Source organism: Henckelia pumila, chromosome 1, assembly GCF_033568475.1.
Source record: "Henckelia pumila isolate YLH828 chromosome 1, ASM3356847v2, whole genome shotgun sequence".
Classification (NCBI taxonomy): domain Eukaryota; kingdom Viridiplantae; phylum Streptophyta; class Magnoliopsida; order Lamiales; family Gesneriaceae; genus Henckelia; species Henckelia pumila.
In genome coordinates, this window is record NC_133120.1 from 63,079,191 (window position 1) to 63,101,664 (window position 22,474).

At 37.1% G+C, this 22,474-nt stretch overlaps 1 long non-coding RNA gene across 1 annotated transcript; it reads right to left on the reverse strand.

Moving 5' to 3' along the window:
* Positions 1-13,505: 13,505 nt before the first annotated feature.
* LOC140883514 (uncharacterized) lies at positions 13,506-21,569 on the reverse strand. Its single transcript, XR_012150417.1, has 2 exons — positions 21,454-21,569; positions 13,506-13,714 (listed from the first exon to the last, which is right to left on the reverse strand). It is a non-coding gene; the product is annotated as an uncharacterized lncRNA (long non-coding RNA).
* Between the last annotated feature and the right edge of the window lie 905 nt (positions 21,570-22,474).

Here is a 22,474-nt window from a genome sequence, read left to right on the forward strand (position 1 = left end):
TACATAAAATTATAAAATAACAAAAAAAATCTTAGTTTAAACTTGAATACTATAACCCAAGTTTTAGTAGAAACATAAAAATTTATTAGTCAATTTTATCACAGAATATGTAGAATATTTAGGTGAAATTTTTTTTATTGTCACGATCTATTATAACAAATATGACTATTATTCAAAATCTTAATTTTAAGATTAATATTATTTATCAAATTTATTGATTAATATATATTTATTTTAAAATTTCTCAAAATGAATAATAAAATATATAGATTAATTTGAATAGTTTATTTATTTCAACATAAAATTAAATGAATGAAGTTCAAATAATATTTTATTTTATAAAAATTATATTATCCTTAGTGGAATTTTTTTACACTTCGATGTGCCTTCTGTTCGAAAAATTCAGGTAGTTTGTCGTGTTCGAGTAGAACCCGAACTCGATACAAATATTTCAGGGCAGATATTGAAAAGTAAAATTTCTACCTGATCGGGTCTTTTCGGTACCGATTTATTTAATTTTTAAATTTTTTATTAAAATGATAAATAATATTATTAATTTATTTAAAATAAATTGTTTTTCTTTTAGTTATATATTTTAGTCAAGGATGCTGATATATTAATGTTTTTGTATTTTTTGTTTAAGTATATTTTTAATTAACAAAAAAACTATAAATAAAATTTAATAAATTTTTAAAAAAATACGTAGTAGCCAAACATGAATAACCCGATTCCGAATTTCTCGACCTGCCCATGTCTACCTTTAAGAAAAATAATAAAAAATATAAAAAATAATCTAATTTTTAATTTTATTATTTAGTATATTTTTTTTATCTTATTATTATTATAAGATTTAATCAGAATTTGGTAATTAAGTTTTAAAAAAAATAAGAATTTCATAATTCAAAGTTTGTTTATATCTTAATTATTTTATGTATTTTGTCTAAAACCAGGATAAAATATTTAATATTAATGTTATATTTTTTAAAATTATTTTCTCCGGTATATGACAATTTATGAACCAAATTTTAAAATATTATAGTTTTAGTTATTGGCATACAAAAGAATTAGAATTGAACTTTTTGAGGTAAATTCAAATGTTATAATATAAGGAAAGTAAAAATAAGGGTAATATTGTCTAATAATTAATTAAATAGATAAAGTGGAGTGTTATTAACATTTTTTGGAGTGTAAATAATATTTCCCTTTATATTATTATCATTATATTTAAAAATAATTGATCATTGTTCAAACCATTTGGAATAATACCAAATTTGATCCATCCTATTTTTGGATACTAACTTTTAGTACATCTTTTTTCTGTTGTCCTAATTTAGTCCGAAAAATTCAATGTATAGCCCAAATCAATCCAAATTCCCATTTTATCCTTGCTTTCATTTTTTATTTACTATTTTTTTTCAATTTTTTTCCTCTAGCCCATCATGCTTATGTAAAATAAATTAAGTCTTCCTTACACATTTTGACCAATATATCGTCGGGTTTTATCCATTACAAACTGCTCCTTAAAACTTACCAGAAATTCGCAATTGATGGTTCCTGTTGTGCATTCCTTCAACAACACCTAGCACATCTTTTTTTGTTTTCTAGCTCATGGCGGATAATAATAGATGTGATTAATGAATTCAACACGAGAGAAGAGAAAACTTGAAATTTTTATTCAGACATAATGAATGTTATTACAAAGATAACTCTTTGTAAATGAGGAGATTACTTATTTAGCTACTTACTGTAGTTGGAAATACCATACACATAAACTTGAAATATTACAATATTTAAATGAAAGAAAATTGAAGATAATGGTCGATGTCTGCAACTTTTTTCTGCCTTGGTTATAGAAATCCCTCTCGAATTTGAAATTCGGACTTCAAACTTGTAGCTAACCTTGTTTGTATTATTTCTTGTCAATTTTGGTTGATAGCATCTTGTTGTGGGTGGTCCTGTCCTTTTATGGCGGCTGAGTCACTTATCACATGTTAATTTATTTCTGCTAGGGAATATTTTGATTTTGTGGTCTTCGGGGAGAATATTTTTTGTGTGATTTTTCACCACTTGTATTTGTCTCTACAAAATGTTTTCGGTCAGATCTTGGCTGAAAACCCCTTTTTGAATTCTGGCTACTTCTAGTTTGAGTAGTCTAGGAAGATCTTCTCTATCCATATTCCGATGTGAGAAATATTGTAGAACTCCCGACGAGTTTCTTTACTATTCGGCAGCTCTTTGTTCATTTTTAATCCAAGGAATTCTATTTTCCTTGTAGAAATGATCGTATTCTTTTATATTATCCATTTTTCTTTGAAATATCCCATTAGTAATGCTTTCCAAATATAATGAATGACCTTGTGGTGTGTAGAAAGTTGTAAATTTCTTGTTTTCTTCCTTCATCGGACTCTGATAAAATCCAGACTTACAGAAAAATTTAGATACCACTTTTATAATTAATTAAATGAATTATAATTGGTATAAAATACCCATCAAAGTCCAAAATGTTATTTATTTCTAGGTATTTAATAATTAACTTGGGCTTATTCCTCTTGATTTCACCATCATTCTTTAACAAAAAGTTCGGATTATTGTATGGTGATATTTATGTTTTGTTTCGATATATCGAGACTCAGTATATCGAAAGATTCAGTATGATATCAATTTATATTTTCATATATCATAATTTTTGGTACAATGTATGATATAAATTTTTCGATATGATACGGTATACCACCACAAAAATATAATCATTCTAGAAATATGTATAACAAAAGTATAACTATTTATTGTAAATATGAGTTAGACTGACTCGTCTCACGGATAAAGATCCGTGAGACCGTCTCACAAGAGACCAAATATTTGAAGAAATGTAGATAGCATACAAATGTGAAATTTTATTTTCACAAAAATATGAAACAAGTAATCAATCTAAATAAAAATATAACAATCTAAAAATGCTGATGAAGGATAGCACATGATATGAATGATTCCATATCGTTCAAACTTCAAGTTGATGTAGTAAGTAAGCACTTAATTAGTGGTCAGGTTCTCGATTCCCCCCACCAATAGTTTTTTGGACTAGTCTGTCGTACAAGACTTGTTCAGTACGATTGGCTTGACTGACGTGGTTTGAAAACTCGCTAGTTTGGGAGTTTATCCAGTGCACGGTTACGGTTTTTCACATCATAAAAAAAATGATGACATATAATGGTATCTTGTCCACAAATACTATATAGTTAAAAACATATGGACGTCATGAATGTGCCATTGGGAAATATTAATCCCTCCTATGTCTGGCGATCATTGGTTTGGGGGCAAGAACTTCTAGACAAAGGGTTGAATTGGCGAATAGGTGATGGAGAGACAACAAGAGTATTGGAAGCCAAATGGATATTGGGGTCTCATGATCTTATCAGACCTATTACACAAGGGTTGGAGGATCAAAGATTAATCTCAATTATATTTTACGCCAAATGGAATGAACCACTCATCAGGTAACCATTGACCCGTACATTGCTGGACAGATATTAGAGACACCACTGATATTTACTGCTGAGATTGACACTCGTTTCTGGAAAAATGATACCAAGAGAAAGGTACACGGTAAGAAATGGGTACCAAAATTCATGTGAGTCTCATTCACCTTCGGTTCATCAATCCACGTACACACTTGAGTCATGGTGGAAATTCATATGGAATCTAAACATTCCCCCAAAAATCAGAATCATTTGGTGATGCTTATCTCATGATATTTGTAGTGACCCGCTCCGTAATCATCTCATAATCAAAAGCTTAAGCATGAAATAATCTAATTAAAACAAAATCATAACTACCACAGTAGAAACCATAACATTATTACAATCCCAAGATAAGGAATCTACAAATATTGAATTACAACCATATCGAATTAAACAGCTTAAATAAATTAAATGCACCTCGCAAATAACTCTGCAATCCAGCACTAGTCACCAACTAATCCCAAGTCCACGGTGAACCACCTGCAACTGCCCCTTCGAATGGGGTGTCCAAGAAACACAGAAACATGGACGTGAGTGAACTACGCTCAGTACTAGAGTATGAGTTTATAAATAATATATGAGCATGAATGCAAGTGTACGGGAATACCAAGACACAAGGTCAAGAAACTCTGTTCAGACAGACTTGGCGCCAAGGTATGTAGTACTCTGTGCCGTCTCACCAGGATATGGCTCACACACTCAACAGTGGATATAGGTGACATGATCACGAGTCCACGTGTCCAACCATCCACTATCACATTAGAGTAAACACCCTAATACAGGTTATCTCAAGGATAAAAGCTCAATATGATAATGCATGAAGGATAATATCGTGACATAATATATGCAGATAAAATCATGCCATATAAATAATTCAATACATAATATATGCATACTCAGTCAGGATATCTCAAATAGTACTTTCGTACCTCAATTATACTAGTCTAGCTACTCCGGCTCTACTGATCCAAGCCTATAATCATAACATTACTATATCATTAAACATCATCTAAAAGTCTAAACCAAGCTATTAGGTACTCTCAAAATATTTATAGGAACTCTGATAATACCTCCGTCTGTCGTTAGCCTTTTGATGTTGATAGCCCCGGAACTTGGGCACAACTCTACCACGAATCCGAAGACGCCTCGCCAAATCCCGGACTATGCCAAAGAAGGCTAAAAACCTCTAAAACCACTCAGAAGTCGAGAGAAAGGTTGGTGAATTGGTTCCAAATTCTGAATCTCGGATGCCCTATTTATAAGCAACGTTTGGAAGTTCCGGACAACTGATCGGACGTTCCGATCTCTGCATGTGTGCCACGTTCCAAACTGCCCCGATCGAAAGCTCCGATCTCTTCTTCGGAAGTTCCGATCTCATGCTTCCGTCTGTGTGTTAAGACGATGACGACACATCACTGGTGTTCATGGCCTAACTCTTAGGAAGTTCCGATCTCACGTTCGGACGTTCCGAACTCACCTAGAGCTTCCGAACTAGATTCTTGCTTCCGAAGTGTTCGGGTCTTCCGAACTAAGTTCGGACCTTCCGACTCACCCGATACAAAAATTCCAGAAATTCTTATTTAATCCCAAACAAGCCCTTAATCAATATTTAATGATATTAAACCACTTAATCTAGTAAAATGAGACTGGGTTACTAAATTTACCAGTTCCTAATCTCCATTAGAATCTTAAACTTCTGATTTAACATATTCTGATCTTAGTATTTTCAACTTAACAAGAAGTCATCTAATCCCAGAATACTGGAATCACATAATTTTAATACTGAGTTTCACTGTACCTATCTCTGACTGTGTCGGACGATAATTATAGTTTCACTGGAAAAATTCCTTCACCAGTCTGGATCTACTATCAAAGTTGTTCCTGATCCAATCCAAAATAGAAACTGTGATATACACTTAACCCTAAAATTACTCAGATCCAGAAATAATTCTAATATTTTAGGCAATATTGTCTCACGAAACCTTATCTCTTACCTCTGACAAATTCAAACGACTACTTATTAATAGTTACGCGTATTACTAGATCTATTCAACAGAATACATCTAATAATATCCCAATACTGAATGTATACTCTATCTGTTCAGAATTTATAGTTGTCGAGGAATATCCTTTCCCAAGACTATTCTTTCAACAGAAAAATCTCAGTTTGTATCCCTGAAAAAGTCAGACGATAACGATACTAATTCCCTTCCAACATAATCCGGCTGTCTCTAAAACTATACATGTAGTGACCCACGTCGTTATCACCTACTAATCAGAATCTTAAGCATTCATTTAAATTAAAACAATTAATGAGAAATTAAATAGCAGAAAATCTTAAACAACAATAAAAATATTTATACAACCATATCGAATATCCAAAATGTATCAACCCAACTACATCAGAAAACAAAATCCTAGACAAAACTCTGCTGGCCATCCTTTACCTAAGCCATCCTGGAACCACCCGTCTCATGCAGCCGCAGACCTGCCCCATGGAATAGGGTGTCCAAATACAACAAATTATGGGACGTGAGCATAATAAGCTCAGTACGAGAGTATGAGTATACGGTATTATATGTGCATGTACGCAAATGAAGTGGGTACCAAGACACTCAGGTCAAGAATATCTAATCAAGAACAAACTTGGGCCCTGGTTTGTGCCACGCTGAGCCATCGCTACAAGAGGTGATCGACATACCCAGATGCTCTGATGGTGACCTAACACAAGTACACGTGTCCAACCAATCATCAGTGACCTGACACGAGCTCATGTGTCCAACTGATATTGGTTACCTAACACGAATCTATGTGTCCAACCATCTACTGACAAGATAGGGTAAAAACCCTAATATAGGATGCCATAAGGATACAGGCTCAATATGCTCATGTATGCAATATACAATCATGACATGTTGTATACAAAGACATATAAAACATTCAATCACATAATCCATGCAAACACATAATACATGCATACTCAATCTGGATATCTCGAATAATACTTCCGTACCTCATATACTAGGAAATGCTAAACCAGCTCTAGGTCCAAGCTTATCATCCGTACTACAATGCAAAGTACTCATGTATTATAATCTTATTCTAAAAGCCTTAAATACGCTATATCATACTCCCTATTTACTATAAGGATCCAGAGCTATACCTGCGTCTTTCGTCAGCCCTCTGATGACGACTGCCCCAGAACTTGGGCACGTCTCCGCAGCACCCTCGGAGCGCCTCGCCATCCCCCGGACCAAGCCTAAAGAAGGCTGGAATCACCCCAAAACACCTAAAATACTCTAATACCGAGAGAGAGAAACTTGAATTGGTGTGAAAATTGTGAAGCTCGGGTGGACTATTTATAGGCAACAATCGGAAGCTCAGATCGCTTAATCGAAAGCTCTGATCTCGCATGCACGCCACGTGTGGATTGGCTACGATCGGAAGCTCCGATCCTGACATCGGAAGCTCCGATCCTGCACGTGTCCGATCAACCTTGACACCTCATTGCATGCATGGTTGAAAGCAGATCGGAAGTTCCAATCTCACTTTGGAAGCTCCGATCCTAACGTAGCTTCCGAACTACCCACATTGCTTCCGAACTGATTGGTTGCTCCGATCCTGAGTTCGGAAGCTCCGAACCGTCCTTAACCCAAAACTTTATATTTTTTCCGATTAATTCCAAATTAAGCCCTTAATTCATGATTAACCATTTTTACTTAATTAATCTTGTAAAATGGAGGCGGGCTACTACATTCTCCCCCTACTTAAGATATTTCGTCCTCGAACAATCTAAAGTACTGAATGTTGTAAAATACTGAATAAACATCCTTTAGTCAAACTAAACATTTTACAAGATTAACAAGAGGAATGATCTTGTTGCATAAGACCTTATCCTTATGACCTATGATACGCAAATGTCTCTCCAGATACGTCAAATTTGTATCCAAATGTACTTCAGACGACTGTAAGATATGAGAATCATCTGCCACATACCATCGCAACAGTGAAACATGGAACATGTCATGGATAATTGTAGTAACCCGTACCCGAATAAAGTGATTAAGGGATTAATCAGCGTTAATTTAAGAAATTAGCGTTAGGACAGATCGGAAGCTCCGATGGGGCAGATCGGATGCTTCGTCGACAGGATCGGACGCTCCAATCTAGCTAGGTATGTCGTCATCATCAACGTCAGCAGTGTGATGTCATTGCTTACGTTTGTATGGGACATCGGAGGCTCCGATGATGATGATCAGACGCTCCATTCGCGATCGGACGTTCCAATCAGGGGTCGGACGGTCCGATCTCCGTCTATAAATATGGGATCCGAGGCTCATTCCAACTCGCTCATTCTTCTCTTCTCTCTCTCATTTTTGGCCTTTCTAGTCAGATCAGGGATTTATAAGAGTCCTATTGGGAATCCGGAAGTAGCGGAGCGATCCCGGTGTCGTAGCAGAGCTGTTCCTAAGTTTTGAAGCAGTCGCCATCAGCGGGCTGACGACGGATGCATGTATAGATATGGTCTCCTTAAAATATTTATGAGTATCTATTAGATTAGTTAAGGCTTTTAGAGCTTGTTTAGTAATGCATGAGTACTTTTCATTGTAGAGCTGATGATAGGCTTAGAACCTAGAGTGGGACTACTAGGATTGGCTTTAGTGAGGTACGTAAATACTGATTGGGATGGCCAGCATGATGTATGATATATGTTTTGCATGAGTATGTGCTATGTGTTTCCCATGTTTTACTGCTTTAGCACATGCATGATTTTAGACGAGACTGCATCGTGTACGATGTGAGTCATGATAGTTTTCATCGGTGATGAGTTACTCTTTATGGATTCGTGTCTGGGGAGGCTCAGCCCCTGGTTTTGCTATCACTAGGAGCGAATACGACTTTGGAGTAGACACTATAGTTGATGGGTGAATATACGAGGGCCCCGCGAACTAGCTATCCAGCACGGCGCTGTATATTCATGGTGCCCCTGAGTATACTGTTTTACCCTTGTTTTAAAGTCATTTATGTGTTGCATATATTTTATATATCATTGCTTCCGTAAGCATAGTCGCTCACGTCCAGTATTTTTTGTATGTTTAGGACACCCCATTCGACGGGGCAGGTGCAGGTGCAGGTGCAGGTGCAGGTAGTGCACCCAGTAGCTTGGAGAGACCAGCAACCCATGATGACAACAGGATTAGCTGTATGTTTTAATTCAAATGGGTTGTATATCGAATTTGTTTAGTCGGTTGTATTCCACCGACCAGCATTTATTTAAGTCTTCCGCAGCGAATTTATGTATTTATTTTAATTTCTTGCTTAATTATGCTCTAACTCTGATTAGGTAGTGGATCCGGATTGGGTCGCTACATTTATTGGTATCAGAACTGCATGCAAAAAAACTTGGGATATATTATTAAGAATTTGGGTTATCCTTGTAGGATTGATGAGAATATAACAGAGATGATGATGAGGCAATTAGGTTGCCCGAAGACTATCATCATCGGAAGAATTTTTAAATATTTGGCTTTTGGGATTTCAGCAAGTGCGGACATGAGCGAAGGATCATGTCCGAGTTTTCGAGACTTCTACTCATATGGATCCTAGCTTTGGACTGAGTACCAGATGTCGGAGGCAGTGGCAGAGGATTGGTTGGGACACACTTGATGCTTGCATCTATACCGTTCGACCATGATGACACACCTATGAAGATTCTTCACTCGTATTTGGAGAGATTGTCATAGAGATTTTATCTCATTCATCAGGGGTTACACATATAACAGTGACACTTTGAGTAATGAGAGTCTCTAGATTTGAAGCGTGAATGGAATACGTCTGTCAGAGTATGCTTGCATCGATTCTTGGACAGATGAGAAACTTCATGCTCAAAATAAAGATCAAGTACGATGATTTAATACTGTGTTGTTGTAAACAGTATTTCAGTTGTAATGAATCATCAGACACTGGTTGTATTATTTCGAGTTATTGGGTGTACATTTTTCATTGTATTCTGGATACTGTATTTGTATTACATGGAATTATAATAAAGAAATTGTACATAACTTGAAACGATGATACATGTATTATTTTGAGATTAATCCAATGATTAGATGATTAGTGTTCAAGGGTTGTAACTCATAGATTTGAGTAAGCCGATTGTAACTGCTTTACATGTGGTTAGTATAGGTGTTTTCCTAGGATTGACCTAGTTAGTCGATTGGCTATGATTAGTTTCAGTGATGAGGTGATTCCTCAGGAGGCAAGAGAATATGGTTCTAAACTGCTTTCTTTAGAACGTTGGGTTTTGTTCTAGGTTGTTTCCTTAGAACAATAGTTTTTTTGACCTCTTTAGGTTGAGACCTTGTGATGATGGGTTTTCATCAGGGAACCAGGTCGAGTAATACCAAGAGTTGTGAAATATTACAATGTTAGACATGAGGAGGCGCGACCCTATGCCGGTATACCTGGAAGCCTTTGTGCTTCAGGAGGTGGCGGTGGGAAGACTACTCAGTCTAGGAATTTTGGTAACAGTCACAACGGGATATGACCTTGGTGTGGATAGATACCCAATTTGGTATCAGTGATTTTGATATCGTCTGGCTTTTGTCAGAGATATTGGTTTGGGATTTCTGCTGTCAAAACCAGTCTAGGAAGGATTTCCTTGACGAGTGAGTGCTTTGAATAGATAGGTTTGACCTAAGAGATATTACTAAGCGGATGGATCTAGTAGGTAGTCGGGTTTTTACCAGTGATTACGCGAAGTGTCGTCTGAAGTATTCAGAGATTGAGCGTGGGATTTTCCATGGGATGGAAATGATCTAGGTTGATAGATCGAAGAGAATTTCTTAGGTTTATTTTTCTTTGGTGTTCGATTTGAGTGAACAAGCTAGCGGTTAGTAGTTCTTTAATGGCGCAAGATGAGTACCAGTGACTACTCTTAGCTATTGACTGATGCTGTCAAGGATAGACGTGTTGAATTCAGTGCGATTTTGGTCATTCCAAGTGTTTTGGAATTAGAAGACTTGTGGCAACTAGATCAAGGTTATTGATCGAGCCATATAGGTTTCGAGTATCAGTGATTTTTTGATTTGATCGACATCGATGGGTCAAGTGCAAGCCATAGTAGATCGATGTGGTTGATAAGCGAGTCCAATCAGTGATGATTAGGATATAGTAGATCGAGGAGTACTTGGGATAACATTTTGATGCATTGTTCTTAGGAGATTGGTACTTGGTACAGTCTTGAGAATCTCTAGGATTGCCATAGACGGATCTTTGGGATTGCTGCTAATCGAGGATGATTGAAAAATTGACTCGTGTAGTCAAGTTTTGGTGATAACTTGGTTATCAGCTGTAGTAAAGAGCAAGCAAGGGAATTGGTAGTTTTCCAGTTTAGTGTTTTGTTGTTAAGAAGAAGCCGAAATTGATCCAAGAAATTGCTTAATATTAGCAATAGGATACTCAAGGTTGAGTAAGAAAGGGATCAAGTGCTTGCTCCATGTTATTAGTGGACGACGAGGACTGTCAATAGAACATTTTGATAAAGTGTTCCAGCGGTGACATCTGAGAATTCCATTGAATTAAGATCCATCAAGTATTGGGAATTCCAATAGGCATTAGCAAGTAAACATCAGTTGTCTGATCGTAGTATGAGACAATAGCTGAGACTTAGTTTTCATAGTCTAGCAGAATTGTTGCCACAAATCTTCCCATAAGATTCTGATGTGTTGTGCCATTGAAATACTAGAATGGATTAAGGACAATGCATATTGTCTAAAGATTGAGGAATAAGTTTCAAGGTTATTGTGTTTCAGCAATAGCCAATAGTCGGATACGCGACGTGTGGTGAAGATTATTCCGAGCGTGTTAACGCTAGGCGTATCCTTTGAAGTCCTTGGTAACTAGGTGGATTAAGCTAGTGCCAGGAGTGACGTGTTCGTCAAGAATCTTAGTATTTTTCAATTCATGTCAGGGCTGATGCGTTTCAGCAGGAACATGAGCTAGTGAAAATATTGAATCCGTTGGGACTAGTTTCCTTTAAAATCAGTTGGTCAGATCTTGCGAAGATATAATTAGCGATGATGGTGTCATCAGAGACTCCGAGATGAGTTATACCAGGTGAAAATGACTGTCTATTTCGAGGCAGGATAGGAAGCGTTTCCATATGCTAGTGTACTGTGGAATGTCCCAGTGGAGCATTTTGGTGGAAGCTTGCCTTAGTCTTGATGAGTGTACAGTGATTGCAAGTATGTATAACTATTAGGAGGATGTCCAAAGTTAACTAAATCTTGTAGAGAGATTTGACTAGCCTATCGATTGAAATTCATAGGTGAGTAACCTGTGGTCGAGATGATAAAGTTTATCAGATATGCAATGATTGCCATTGCGGCGTATGCGTGGCTTCGCAGGCCAATGGTTAAGAGATGACTTAGTGTCAATATTGGAAAGTGAGGATAGTTTTCATCAGAGCACAATGATGAGTTATACTGAGAACGTGAACTGTGATTAGTACTGACTTTGTGGTCTGAGTTCCTAGCATCGCTTGTCTTTACTTCAGAGGAGCATGGGAAGGATGAACCAGTCTGGAAATCCTGTAAAGCAATTACGTTGAAGTGTAGCTTTGTGTCAAACTGAATTCTCTTGAGGAGAGATTCACGAGTTGCTATATCAGGACGGTGTTGGGATGTGTATTCCGCACCGAGGTATGTAAGTACTGACTGAGATGGCCAGCATGATGTATGATATATGTGTTGCATGAGTGTGTGCTATTGTTTCCCATGTTTTACTTATTTAGCACATGAATGATTTTACACGATACTGCATCACGTACGATGTGAGTCATGACAGTTTCCATCGGTGATGAGTTACTCCTTATTGATTTGTGTCTGAGGAGGCTCAGCCCCTAGTTTTGCTATCACTAGGAGCAACCACGACGGTGGAGTAGATGCTATAGTTGATGGGTGAATATAAGAGTGCCCCACGGACTAGCTATCCAGCACGGCGTTGTATATTCATGGAGCCCCTGATTATACTGTTTTACCCTAGTTTTAAAGTCATTTATGTGTTGCATATATTTTATATATCATTGTCCAGTATTTTTTGTATGTTCTGGACACCCTATTCAATGGGACAGGTGTAGGTGCATGTAGTGCGCCCAGTAGCTTGGAGAGACCAGCGACCCGTGATGACATCAGGATTAGCTGTAGGTTTTAATTCGAATGGGTTGTATATCTAATTTTTTTAGTCGGTTGTATTCCGCCGACCAATATTTATTTAAGTCTTCCGTAGAGAATTTATGTATTTTTTTAATTGCATGTTTAATTATATTTTAACTCTGATTAGGTAGTGTATTCGGATTGATTCGCTACAATACTTGACAAATATGGCGGTAACACCAACCTATAAACCAAATCTCCAACACTTTCTAAAATATTAAATGGACCAATGAATCTAGGAGATAGCTTACCCTTGAAACCGAATCTCAAAATTCTACAAAATGGTGAGACTTTCAAAAACACTTTCTCACCCACTTCGAACTGTAAAGGTATGCGCTTGATATTCACATAACTAGTCTGTCGATCCTGCACAGTCTTAATTCTCTTCTTGATCTGTCCAATAATATCAACAGCCTGTTGGACTAACTCTAGTCCCTCTACCTGTCGCTCACCCACTTCCTCCCAGAACAGTGGAGTACGACATCGTCACGTACAACGCCTAAAACGGAGCCATCCCAATACTGCGATGGTAACTATTGTTGTACACAAACTCAATCAATGGAAATTGGTGAAACGAACGAAAACTCAAGGGATTTTTTTATATATACATATATTAAAATTATTTAATTACACATATGCGTTTATGACAACAAAATAAGTTTATTTAAAGTAATATAACGTATAATGAGTTGATCGTACTCTATTAATTTAAAAACACGCGAGTAACTTAAGAAAGATCCATACATGTAGCTACGACGTCGCAAAATACAAAAATCCGAAGTTTAAAATTCAATACCAGCACATCATAGTGTAAGTAGGGAAACATGTACGAAAATGGTTTAGTACATTCCTCCATAAAACTCATAAAAAATGCGGAAATGGAAATACTGCAGAGGTCACGGGCATGCTAGCCAGCTCTGGATGCTCAGTAACCTGCACTGCCCGTCGGGACCACATCATCGATAACAACATCAAACTCACCTGCACATCATTTAGATCTAGTAATCCTAAAGGCCCAGCATGATCTATATTTAATAACGAGTACTACTAAATAAAACCACATGCAAGCACATATCGTATATAAAAATAACCTGAGGAATCTAATGCATGCATGATCGTAAATAAAATCGTATGCATCATATTAAATCGTAAACATAATCATAACATAAATACGTAGCATAATCATGGCATGATATAGTCATAAAATCTTTACTCTGGGTCATATCAGTGAAATGTGACCATAAACATAAGCGATTGATCAATCTATAACCAGCGTACGCGGCGGCAAGGTTCACCCAACCTTAACACGGGGATTTCCTACGCCTCTTATGCCACTTCATCCAACCTTAACACGGGGATCCGTAGGCTCCTAAATATAATTTCCACAATTCACATCAACTTTCCAAAAATATTTTCTTCACATGCCATTATCTTAATATATAAAACATATGCATGAATCATGAATTAAAAATATCAGTTTTTCTTAAAATTTTTCCGTAAATATATATTTAATTTCTTTTTATAAAAATCATAATCATATCAAAATATTACATATACGTCTATTAAATATATATTTACGAACTATTTAGTTTGACACGAATGGTTCGAGTTACTGCCCTAAATTAAATCCTAAAACTAATGCTGGCCCATTAAACATAGGGTAATCCAAAATACACTTAAATTCATTCATTTGGTCTTATAGTGGTCCAATTAGTCATAAGGATAAATAATCGCTTAAGTCCAAATAAACACCTTAGACCCAATTAATTATTTAAACCCAATAACACTTTTAATCCTAACAGGCATTTGGGATCCTAAATTAATTTAGCCAACCCAATAAGCTTAGCCTATTTTAAAAGAATTGGGCACAATTATCTTAATTAATTTACTTAAGCCCACAAGATTGATTCAAGCCTAAAATATATATATATATATAAAAGCCCAACAACCATTAAGCCCAAAAGGCAAAACTTGGCCCTAAATATTTTGACTCAACCCAAAGTAAATTAACCCAGGCCCAAACCCATAACCCATGACTTGACCCGACCCGGGGCCACTAAACTCGGACTACCCAATACAACCAAGCCCGATTTCCCAACCCACATCTCACCATCATCCACACCTCATCACCTCGGCCGATCACCCTTGCTCCGGCCACATGACCGGAGTCCAATCGGCAGGACCATCCCAAGGTCCTGTCGGTCCTACCTGGACCAGCCATGGCTAGCATGGCTTGGCCGCGGCCAAGAATCCCAGACCCGTGCACAAGAGCCCAACAATTCGGCCCCTCATGTTCGCCCCTTTCCCGGCCGAGCCTCAACCCTACGGGCCAGCCCTCAACAAGCCCAACACCTAGCCAACCCAACCCAGCAACCAACTCGAACCATCGCAGAAAATAGGGCAAGAAACGAGCCAATCCACAAAACAGGGAAACGAAGAAGACAAGAAAATCATGGTGCAGAAATTTTAAGATCGTGAGTTCAAAACCACACACAAATACAAGCACTGATTTTATCCTATAAATCTTGCATTTATAATGATCTAAACGGTGCGGAGAAAGAAGTCGAACATGCCTATAAATGAGGAACAAGTATAGTAGAACGAAGCTTGCGACGTGCCGAATGCGATTCCGTAAAAATTTTGAAATTTAATAAAAATTTTCGTGTGGGCTTTTAACGTGTCAAGCAAGAAGGGATAAATCATGTGCCCAAATAAAATTATTTATTCATGGGCTTATAGAATAATTAAGAACCCTAGCCCAACTTCAAAATTTTGAGCAATTTTAAATGCTAATTTCGAAATAATAAAGGCCCAAAAATTTAAGGTGTCATAAAAGCCCTAAAAATGACCCAATTAGGTGAAAAATAGACTTTTAAAATATTTATATACATAAAACCTAAATTTTCTTATAAAATAACTCTTAAAATAATTATTTTAGGCTCCTAAAAATTCTTGGATAAAATTTTTAATAAAACATTTATCTCGATCAACCACCGACCCGCCTACGCACTCACAAATAATATTTTTCTACAAAAATTCATAACACTTAAAATACTCGGATTAAAAATCCTAAATAAATTTAAAACACATAAACATGACAAATAAAATCATTTAACCCCTTAATTTATTTATTTTTATTTTATTCTATTTAAAATATTAATTTTCCTAATTATGCATACGGTTTAGCGTGAACGAAATTTTAGATGTTACAACTCTCCCCTCTTTAAAAGAAATTTCGTCCTCGAAATTGAAATACGTACCAAAAAGCTCTGGGTAACACATCCACATGTCGACCTCGGTCTCCTAGGTGGCCTCCTCCTCAGAATGGTTTAGCCACCGGACCCTAACCATTGGAATAACTCGCGTCCGCAGTCTCCTCTCCTCTTGCGCCAAGATCTGCACCGGTCGCTCCTCGAACGACAAATCTAATGCCAACCTCAGAGGCTCAAAATCCAAAACATACAAAGGATTGGAGATATACTTCCGCAACATCGGGACATGGAATACATTGTGCACCGCTGCAAGACTAGATGGTAGCGCTACACGATATGCCAACGTACCGATCCTCTCCAGAATCTCGAATGGACCAATAAGCCTCGGAATGAGCTTGCCTCTCTTACCAAAATGCATCACGCCCTTCATGGGCGCGACCCTCACAAATACATGGTTCCAATGGCAAACTCGAGGTCTTGTTGTTGTAGATCAGCATAACTCTTCCGACGACTCTGCGCGGTCCTCATCCGGTCTCAAATTCGCAAGACAACATCTGCTTCAAAATCTAACTCAGAATACCATAATCCATCCTCGATATCAACATACTCACAATCCTATCTAGTGTCCGTCAAACACTAAATCTAAATGGTGCTATCAATCGCTATCAGTTACGAGCCAAAACAATGTCAAGATGATGTTCAATATAACTCAGCTCAATAAATAACTTGTTGGGTCATAATCAAATCGAAATCAAAGGGACATGGTTCAAAACAATATCAAAATACAATAATCTGGAAGACAATATTCTAAAAGGAAACAATTCGTTTGCAATTTAATACAAGGGGTGAGCGAATCAATTCAAGGCTCCATGAACAAGGGATACAAGCCAATCAATCAATATCAAATCAGGTGATCACCCGTCAACTGGTATGATGTCATGCCCATCATCAAGACAAATCAAAGTCAGGGATGTCAACGTGGTCTCACACACGAGAAAATTTGCACGCACTCATCGCAAATAGAAATAGAGTCCCAAGGCAAAATTTGATGTCAACAAAATAAAATCGAGATTGCAAGGAATAGAATAACAATACTCACCCAAATCACTAAACATGTTCAGGATTAGAATTCAAGTTCTCAAGAAATACGAATTTCCAAGATCCATACTTGAAATTTCAATCGAAACCAAATTGACTAAATCTTCAATGACCAATGTCATGCGAGTCAAGGAATGCATGAACCATAAGAAGGATTCCAATATTTCCAGAAAGAATCGATAAATTGGCTCAAGTAACTGGTTTTTCGCTATCCCAAAAACACCTTCCCAATCCCTTACAAATACAACTAAGCTTCAATCAATGCTTAATTACTCGATCAGGACTATCTCCAATTTCCTGAATTTCATATCTGCAGCAAACTAACTCATCCCTATTAAGTACTTTTATATCAAATAATTTGTCTTAGCGATTTCTGGGATAAAGGAATCTAAATTTCTCAATAGTAATCAGTCAAATTTCTAAGATAATTCTCAAAACATTCTCTCCAACCCAAAATAAGGTCAAATCCTGACATCGGCAAAACCACTAAATCGGCTCTAACCACATGCCCCTGAAACTCCAACTCAAAACCACTGATAACACTGGTGGTAAAAAAATAACCTCTCCAGAAGGCACGGTAATATCGTACCCTGAACTAGATACCTCGGGTACAATACCTACCCGCTCAATGAAAGACTGAGAGATAAAAAAGTATGTCGCTCCCGAATATAGCAACGCAAACATCGCAACACCTCTAATACTAATTTTTCCCTGCACGCAGAAAATTTCCCAAACAGATATAGACTATACTATCAAGAGTAAACATTCAACCCAATCACCATCAAAGTCCAACCCTAAGCATGCACATTCACGAGTTACCAATTCCAACAAATCTTAAACATGCAGTTCTAAATCACAAGTACAAACAATTGAGTAACCACTCATGCAAATCATTAACTAAGTAAGCCCAAGAGTAGCGAATAATCATAAATGAGAATTACACGTGATAAGAGAAGTGTCGGGGTCAGCCTCCTCAGCCTGCATCACAAACAGGCGCCCTGTCGTCTGCTTACTCCTCGGACAGTTCTTCAAAACATGACCCGGTTCTTGGCAATGATAGCACTTGTCGAAACCGACCAAAAACTGGACAAAATGAGGTTTCTGACACTTCTTGCAGAAGAGCATCCATCCAAATCTGGGGGAGACCACACCCTGATGCTGCTGTCTCTGCTGACCCTGCGGCCTCTGCTGCTGCTGCTGTGGAGACTTCACTCTAAATTTGAATGATCGAGCTTCTAATAACGGAGCCCCAAGAAAATATAATCTACTAAATCCATGTGCACACCTAGTTCCCAAATTTTGGTATTCCAAAAGTCATGCTTTTGCTACGCACTCTGATAAAATAACATATCTTATCCTTCCTCCCGTGGGTCTACTACATCTCAATCAAGCCTATATTTATAAACATCCATTTCTAATCACAACTTAAGACGAACTTTTTCAATTTTTCTATAGTCCATTGTAACCCAAGTTCGATATTTTTACGCACTTCGTAGTACCATAAGTAAAAATTCCAACCACAATCTTATATTAACTCATAAATAGAACACAAATGTTACTTTAATGTTCATTTTCCAAACACAACAATTGAATTTACCACAACTTCACTACTTGACCAAGTTTGTACAATCCACTTATCTATCCTCAAACATCTGCAAATAACTTAACTTAGCAAAATTTAGCGACGCAACTAAAAACAATCATAAAAAATCCACTGAGTCCCTAGTCAAAACTAAATTCATCATCACTCTTCTTAGAGTCCAGATCAACAAAACCAAAAACAATCTTTATCAATCGTACACCTATACACCCAAGGCATCCAAGAGGACAATCAACCATAGTACTACATTCCCTATAGTCTAAGTGCATACTCCAAAAAGAAAAATAATTCAATCCATAATGCTCATAGGTAAAACTCCTCAATAATTCTATGCTAACACAGAATCCCTAGAACAAAACTAATTGAATCCAAAACGAATTCACTTAATTCTCCAAAAAATCACTTAGTTTTCAATAAAGTAAAACTCTCCTATTCACCCTAGGCCTAGCATCCTCGCTGGTTCCCTCGAATGCTGAGAGTGGTGGAGCTACAGGTGGAGGTGGATCCAGATTACCTGCATCGCGAACTTCACGTCTCGGAGGCATACTTCAATTCCCATCATTCCCTTACGCAACTGTATTGCATAACTAAGTTTTTTAAATTTAAAATTCTTATAAAACAAATTTCAGTGAAAATTTAACTCTGGGGTACCATTCATAAAACATATAATTAAAACATTTAAACTCACACACTAGCGATGCGACTTCCGAGCTCCATGTAACAGGCTAGCTTACCCTCCAAGGACCTTGATCTGATACGAAATGAAACGAACGAAAACTCGAGGGATTTTTTTTATATACATATATTAAAATTATTTAATAACATATGTGCGTTTATGCCAACAAAATAAGTTAATTTAAAGTAATATAATGTATAATAAGTTGATCGTACTCTATTAATTTAAAAACACGCGAGTAACTTAAGAAAGATCCATACATGCAGCTACAACGTCGCAAAATATGAAAATCCGAAGTTTAAAATTCAATACCAGCGCATCATAGTGTAAGTAGGGAAACATGTACGAAAATGGTTTAGTACATTCCTCCATAAAACTCATAAAAAAATGCGGAAATGGAAATACTGCAGAGGTCACGGGCATGCTAGCCAGCTCTGGATGCTCAGTAGCCCGCACCGCCCGTCGGGACCACATCATCGGTAACAACATCAAACTCACATGCACACCATTTAGATCTAGTGAGCCTAAAGGCCCAACATGCTCTATATTTAATAACGAGTATTACTAAATAAAACCACATGCAAGCACATATCATATATAAAAATAATCTGAGGAATCAAATGCATGCATGATCATAAATAAAATCGTATGCATTATACTAAATCGTAAACATAACATAACATAAATACGTAGCATAATCATGACATTATATAGTCATAAAATCTTTACTGTGGGTCATATCAGTGAAATGTGACCATAAACATAAGCGATTGATCAATCTACAACCAGCGTACGCGGCGGCGAGGTTCACCCAACCTTAACACGAGAATTCCCTACGCCTCTTATGCCACTTCACCCAACCTTAACACGGGGATCCGTAGGCTCCTAAACATAATTTTCACAATTCACATCAACTTCCCAAAAATATTTTCTTCTCATGTCATTATCTTAATATATAAAACATATGCATGAATCATGAATTAAAAATATCAGTTTTTCTTAAAATTTTGCCCGTAAATATATATTTAATTGCTTTTTATAAATATCATAATCATATCAAAATATTACATATACGTCTATTAAATATATATTTAGGGACTATTTAGTTTGCCACGACTGATTCGACTTGCTGCCCTAAATTAAATCCTAAAACTAATGCTGGTCCATTAAACATAGGGTAATCCAAAATACACTTAAATTCATTCATTTGGTCTTATAGTGGTCCAATTAGTCATAAGGATAAATAATCACTTAAGCCCAAATAAACACCTTAGACTCAATTAATTATTTAAACCCAATAACACTTTTAATCCTAACAGGCATTTGGGCTCCTAAATTAATTTAGCCAACCCAATATGCTTAGCCTATTTTAAAAGAATTGGGCACAATTATCTTAATTAATTTACTTAAGCCCACAAGATTGATTCAAGCCTAAAATGTATATATATATATATAAAAGCCCAACAACCATTAAGCCCAAAAGGCAAAACTTGGCCCTAAATATTTTGACCCGACTCAAAGTAAATTAACCCAGACCCAAACCCATGACTGACCCGACCCGGGGCCACTAAACCCGGACTGCCCAATACAACCAAGCCCGATTTCCTAACCAACATCTCACCATCATCCACACCTCATCACCTCGGCCGATCACCCTTGATCCGGCCACATGACTGGAGTCCGGCTGGCAGGACCATCCCAAGGTCTTGCCGATCCTACCTGGACAAGCCACGGCCTGGCCATGGATAGCATGGCTCGACCGCGGCCAAGAATCCCAGACCCGCGCACAAGAGCCCAACAATTCGGCCCCTCCTGTTCGCCCCTTTCCCGACCAAGCCACAACCCTACGGACCAGCCCTCAGCAAGCCCAACACCTAGCCAACCCAACCCAGCAACCAACTCAAACCATCGCCAGAAAACATGGCAAGAAACGAGCCAATCCACAAAACAGGGAAACGAAGAAGACAAGAAAATCATGGTGCAAAAATCTTAAGATCGTGAGTTCAAAACCACACACAAATACAAGCACTGATTTTATCCTATAAATCTTGCATTTATAACGATCTAAACGGTGCGGAGAAATAAGTCAAACATGCTTATAAATGAGGAACAAGTATAGTCGAACGAAGCTTACAACGCGCTGAATACGATTCCGTAAAAATCTTGAAATTTAATCAAGATTTTCGTGTGGTGTGTGCAAGTGAAAGAGTCGGCTATGGAGACTCCCTGATTTCTAGAAACAGACGCGGTGTTGGGGAAGAGGGAATGGGTAGGGCTTTTAACGGGTCAAGCAAGAAAAGATAGATCATGGGCCCAAATAAAATTATTTGCTCATGGGCTTATAGAATAATTAAGAACCCTAGCCCAACTTCAAAATTTAAGCAATTTTAAATGCTAATTTTGAAATAACAAAGGCCCAAAAATTTAAGGTGCCCTAAAAGCCCTAAAAATGACCCAATTAGGTGAAAAATAGACTTTTAAAATATTTATATACATAAATCCTAAATTTTCTTATAAAATAACTCTTAAAATAATTATTTTCGGCTCCTAAAAATTCTTGGATAAAATTTTCAATAAAATATTTATCTCAATCGGCCACCGACCCGCCTACTCGCTCACAAATAATATTTTTCTACAAAAATTCATAACACTTAAAATACTCAGATTAAAAATCCTAAATAAATTTAAAACACATAAACATGACAAATAAAGTCATTTAACCCCTTAATTTATTTTATTTTTATTTTATTCTATTTAAAATATTAAATTTCCTAATTATGAATACGGTTTAGCGTGAACGAAATTTTAGGCGTTACAATTGGTCTTGCCATGCTAGACCAAAATCCAAAGAACATGCTCGCAACATGTCTTCAAGAATACGAATCGTGCGCTCTGACTTCCCGTCAGTCTCTGGGTGATTAGCTGTACTCAAACTGAGAGTAGTACCCATACAGGCACTCCGTGCAATCGGACAATTTTATGGATGTACAAACGTGTCATCCTATCAAAGCTGTAATCCCGGTTATAAGGAATGAAATGTGCTGACTTAGTGAGTCGGTCCATCACAACCCAGATAGCATCACAATTCCTCGAGGTCACCGGTAAATGGGTCACGAAGTCCATCGTGATCAACTCCCATTTTCACTCAGGAATAG